This window comes from Dipteris shenzhenensis, chromosome 13 (assembly GCF_047967505.1).
Source record: "Dipteris shenzhenensis isolate YYH24624 ecotype China chromosome 13, Dip_SZ_1.0, whole genome shotgun sequence".
Classification (NCBI taxonomy): Eukaryota; Viridiplantae; Streptophyta; class Polypodiopsida; order Gleicheniales; family Dipteridaceae; genus Dipteris; species Dipteris shenzhenensis.
In genome coordinates this window covers 53,761,618-53,767,617 of record NC_141608.1, presented here as the reverse complement: position 1 = coordinate 53,767,617, position 6,000 = coordinate 53,761,618, and positions in this window count along the sequence as shown.

Here is a 6,000-nt window from a genome sequence, read left to right as displayed (position 1 = left end):
TGGCTAGTAGTAGTCACACCATACAATATTCCTTCTTGGATAACCATAAAGAAGGGACATTTTATGTTGGCACTCATTGTACCAGGCAAGCACAAGGTGAAAAACATGGATGTGTATCTAGGCTCCCCTTTGGTGGACGACCTGCAAATTTCATGAAATGGCATGCAGGTTTATGACATTTCAAAGCTTTGAGTCAACATCGATTTTGAGTAAAAGACATTCTGATGTGGACCCTTGGATGATTATCTTTGATTGCATGATTGCTCAGATACAAAATTTCTATTCCTTCCATTTCTCTTATGCCACTATGTTCTTTTTTCACTTTTGCATGATGTAACTTGTGTCCTTGCATTTCAAAAATGTTTCCAAGTGTGTGGATACTTTGCGTGTCCAAATTGTGAAGATAGTTTGTGCAGTTGGTACTCAAAAGATTTACTGAAGATGGTATATGAGCAGCACAAGTGGTTTCTTCTTATGGACCAACCATATTGTGTGGAACCCTCTTTTAAGGAGCCAGTATTAGCTCATATTCCTCCAATCATGAGATCCAAAGATTGGGAGTGACTTTGGCATGATCCAAAAGTTTAAACACCTCCACTTGGAATGCAATGCATCTCCATATTTTGCACTCTTTGTCATTGGAGGCAACATAAAGTCACATATCAATTATGACTGACAAACTCTTCATAAATATCAAAGAGGAAGTTGGAGAGGGAGCACATGCTGAGTGAGACATCATGTTTTCTACTGCAACTATGTGAGATGCAGTTATGGAGCATCGATGGGTGCTGCAAGAACTTGAGCGGGGTGAAAAGTAATAATGAGTAATTGCATGCACTGTTACCTCGAACCGGACAACAGCTTGATATCAACAATGCATACACGGAGATGTGCCTAATAGCAGCTAATTATTCTCAACAAGCATGTGATGCACAAGCCGCCTTGCAACATATCGAAGAAGGAGGCATAGTCTCAACAATCAACCATGATTTTGTTAGCCTCGTCGTGCGCAAACCATCTACAATACCCGCATAGCTATGGTTCAATCTGCCAAGATCACTTTGATAGGGCCATAGGATGCTATGATTTCCCTTGTGATCATTTCTTTCATCTTGCCCGCCTCGTGGAATACTCTAAAGGTGAGAAGTGCATGTGCAGCATGCAACGTGCTCTAATCCCTTTACAATTCTTTAGAAAGAGCCATCACCATATAAATGCATATTGCAAGCAAGAAAAACTAAAAAACCAAGTTTCTTTACATATTGATAGTAGTAGTGAGGGACTTGAGTTTTGGTTGGAAGCTTTGTGACCTTCTTGTTGACAAACTTGGGCTTTTTCTTGAGAGATTCCTTTACTCTGATGTACTGAAGGTTAGATGACTCACAAGAGGTGGCCATTGGACAAGCATGTCATTAATCACAATCAAGTGAGCACCACTAAGTCATCTCCATAAATGCAAAGTACAATGACACCCATGAGTTCCATAACTGATTTGTAAAGCTCAAGAAGATTCCATATACTGAAATATTTAAGTCAAGGTCAAAAGCTCCACTTTTAGTCGCTTGGCTGAGGATTAAGATTACCAAACTGTCAAACTACAACCAAAGTAGACAAAACTTGGAGGCCAAAATTCAAACTAGTAAGAGTAGATCTAAGAGGGGTTTTAACACATAAAGGAAGCTCTATTACCAAAGATCATCCCAAACAAGAATTGAAGCAATTTGCATCAGGTCATTTGGGAGAAATGTGTCATTGTCGCTTGAATTTTTCATGATTTCTCCTCGTATGCTAGAGCATTAGTGCTCAAACTTCATCAACGTCCTCCTCATGATGTTGCCCAACTATAGTTGAGCCATTTTGTGAATGGTATCTTCTAGAGAGAGAATTGTACATTTTTTTAGCAAGCAAAGATTGTGTCAGCACAGGCAGAGGGCACAACCATTTCATAATTACTCCTAGTCAGAGGTTTGCCCCATCATGAGGATGCTTGGGCTCAAAAGGCATGGTAAATGGCACAGTGAATCAAGAGAACAAGATTAAGGAAAATCCATGGCAAGAGAGGGAAGAAATGAAGGAATTGGGGAAGAAGGTGATGATGTGGCATAGTGGGAGGAAGGCTCAAGGAGAGTGAAGTGGCCCTAATACCACATGATCGAGCAGCAACATAGGCATGGAGTGAATCAATAGTGAGGCAAAAGACTAATTTCGAGTAGAAATGCCCTTATAGGGCAATTGATACAATGCATGTGCCCAAGGGAAAGCACCTCTAGATCCACAAATTACTCCACTGATCTCTCAATTAGACCCATAAATCTCTCAATCACACCTAATAGAACCTCCTACCACCTAACTTGGTCACACTAACCGCCATGTGGTGACACAAAAACTCACACTGACCTTGTAATCATTGGTATTGACCCTAGTACATCAATTTGTCCCAACAATATACTTTGAGGACATAGGGCATTGACCTAATGGTAGCTATTCCCAATTATTTTCTCCTGAGCATGAACATGCATGCTACAATATCTCAGGGTAAAAGAATGCAAAGATCATGCTTTTGGTCTGAGACATCATAGCACACATTGTCACCTACACGTTCAATGATGACACCATACTAACATGTGGACCGAATTTGAGGCCATTGGGCATTGACCTAATGGTAGCTATTCCCAACAATTAGCTCCTGAGCATGATCATGCATACTACAATATCTCTAGCTAAAAGCTTGCTCTTTGCATCCTTTTGGACTGCGTAGTCCAAAAGCATGCAAAGAGAATGCTTTGTGTTGGATAGTGCCCAAGCCACATGGTAGTTTTGTTTGTAGACAATTTATTTACTTCCATGCCTCTCAATGTGACCTTTCCAAACTATGCTTTGGGGATGTTATTATTCGGGAAAAAGTATAGCAGGCAGCAGTGAGTACATGTGCCTGCAAAGCAGTGAGGAGTTTTCATTTTGTCTTCTTAACCATTGGATTGGTGTTTTTAATACATTCCTGCTAATGCCATAACTCTGTAGGCATCAAGTCTTAATTAACCATTCTTGTGTTAGATGATGGCTAGTTGCATTAGGGAGTTAACACCTACCTTGTCAGAGTGCACAAGTTCTAATGGTGCACCAACTTTGTTGAGCTCATTAAGGCATCCTATTCATGTTAGCCTTTAACATTTTGTAGTATAACTTTAGTCAAAATAATATTTACGTTCTTGGAAAGGTGTTCATAATGTCAAATGAATGCTCGAAGATAAACTATTTTTGATATGAAGCTTTATTAAGAGGGTAGCGTTGAGGTCTCTAACTCATGTTTAGTTCATGGTAATTTCCTTTCCTTTTTTGCTCTTTCATTGGTTTAGGTATGCTCTAATTAATCATAGTTGATAGATTTGTCTTGATTTTTTCTATACATGTTGCAACAATGCCACCAAAAGTTTCAAGAAAGAGGGTTCTAAAACTAGGACATGATCCTATTAAGGAAAGGGGGAAGCAAGTTATCATGGGCTCCAGTGCTCATCCTCCTAATGTCCTTGCAAATGAGGAGAAAGAATATCTGAGGAACATTCAGATTGGGGGGACGAGCATTTTTTGAGCGAAATCTTCCGAGCGCCCGAGCGAAGGAAAAAAAAAGCTTCCAACTATGAATAAATATGGCATAAATCGATTAGAAGAAAACATAGTTTCACTTAGAAATATGCAAAGTATTATAGCAATGCCTATTTTATATAAAAATCTTTAGGTGAATCTTTAGGAGTGGTGAGAGCATAATGGGGTGGCTTTTGAAGAAACCCACATGTAGAGTAGACTTCTCTATGAAAATTCCCTTATGATCCTTCTTACAACTTTTACTTAATAGGGGGTGACATTGAAAACCCTCTCTCAACCTATCTTCATGAAAGGGTTTCTTCAAAGAAAACTCATTGAAGCAAGCCATCCAGGTAGTTTCGCCAGCGAAACCCCTTTGAAGCAGGTCTCCCAAGGTAGTTTCGCTGGCGAAACTACCTTGGACAGCACTTTTAAAAGTGACATAACTTTCATATCCAATGTCCAAATATAGTCATTCAACCACTCAAATTGATCGGAACACCCCCTTTGAGCACATATTTTGAAATCTATGGAGTTATATTTTGAAAAATCTTGCATATATAGTATTAAATATTACATGTATTTTATGAGAGTGATATATAAGCCCAAGTGCCATATGATATAAATGTGTCAATAAGTAATTATCTATGCATAGTATTATCTTCGCAGGATCCAAATGCCCATCATAGGCATGCACTAAAGCTGCCTTGGCGGTCGAGCTTTCTGCTAAGCCTAGTCTTCAACAACCGCCATTGGGGAGATAGACTACACCCATCGCCTTCGACCCTTTGTGACCCGCGCGTAGTCCCACAGTCCTACAGTCTTCAATAGCGCCGCCACCCTCAGGAGAACCAGCCATGCAGTGCAGAACCCTTTAGACACCTTAGTAGTCTCTCTTCTGTTGTGCGGCCCCATCTACGGATCTGTAGTCGTCTGTAGTATTTCGGTCAGCGCACCCTCTTGGATTCCGAAGCCTCTAGCCTCTAACTTCATGAGCGGTGCAACCCTACAGTTTGAATATGCAAAGTGGCCACCTCCATTGCCTCTACACAACTACAGTTGCCGACAGCAGCAGCCTATGGCTCTCGGGCTTGTCAACGCAGACAATGACTGATTTTGCACTACAGCCCTTGGGAAAATAGCCCCTCCAAAGGTCCTTTAAAGGATTTATTTTATTTCCAAAAAGAAAAAAGAGAGAGCGCTCTAAGGTTCTCAAAACGAAGACATTTTTCCTCTCTTTGGTGATTTGCAACACGAAGTATGAGGCCGTTTCACCGACCATCAAAGGCATTATAAAAAAAAGAGAGAACAAGAAAAAGGCAAAGCAAAATGTGAGAAGCTCGAATCAAGAAGGCGATTAGAACCATGAATCACCGAGCAATTAATTGGAGATCAATCGAGCGCAAAGACGACTACGAGCAACATCATTGGTCACATATCTCCCACTCTAGTCCTTTTTACCTCGGATGAAAGAGCGAGATAAGTGATTTCTTTTGCTTTATATTTCATACACTTAGTATCTTTCGCCATCCATTCCATACCATACACTCGCATTACACTTTCTTATCCGTTTAATTCTCATATACTTAGTATTCTTATATTTCTCCGCTCCGCTTTATTTGTACTTATCGCATTATCATGGCACATCAGCCACAACCACCCACACTCCAAGAGCAGTTAGACGCACTTCAGGACAGTTGGCCGATGAGCATGAGCATAGGGAGAGATTGGAAAAGAAAATCAATGGTAAGAAAAGGAAGAGACATTCATCTGACACTGAGTCATCCAACGATGATACTATTATCAGGACAGTCAAAGCCACACTGAGAGCACAAAATTCGAGGAAGGAGAGTAAGATAAGTAGAAAAGCTTTCTCATTTCAAAATTTAGATGGAAAGAAAGAAGTACACAGTGTCTTGTCTTGTCAGCTAGATGATTATTTTTCAGGGGAGAAATTCTCTGACAAAGATAAGATTAAATGTGCTGCAAATCATTTAGTAGAGAGTGCTGCACTTTGGTGGAACATCACTAAGCACAGTAAAAGGCGACCAAAATCTTGGAAGTCTTTTCAAAAGCTCATCAAGAGAGATTTCTTTCCCTCACATTTCAAAGCAAAAACCAGACAACAGTGAGATACTTTCAGGCAGTTTGATAAGGAAACGATCTCCACATGTACTGATAGATTTTGGCAAACGTTGATCCAATTACAATCCTTAGAGAAAGTTGATGAGTGAGATCAATGCAGGAAGTATGTGGCAAGTCTAAAGTCTAAGTTGAGAGCTGAGATTAACATGTTTCATCCTCGCTCACTGAGCTCTGCAATTTCTCTTGCAATGAATTGTGAAAGGAAGAATGGAATCCTAAAAGAAGGGAAAGATTCAGAATGGCATGTACCCTTCCATAAGAAAAAGAGATTTG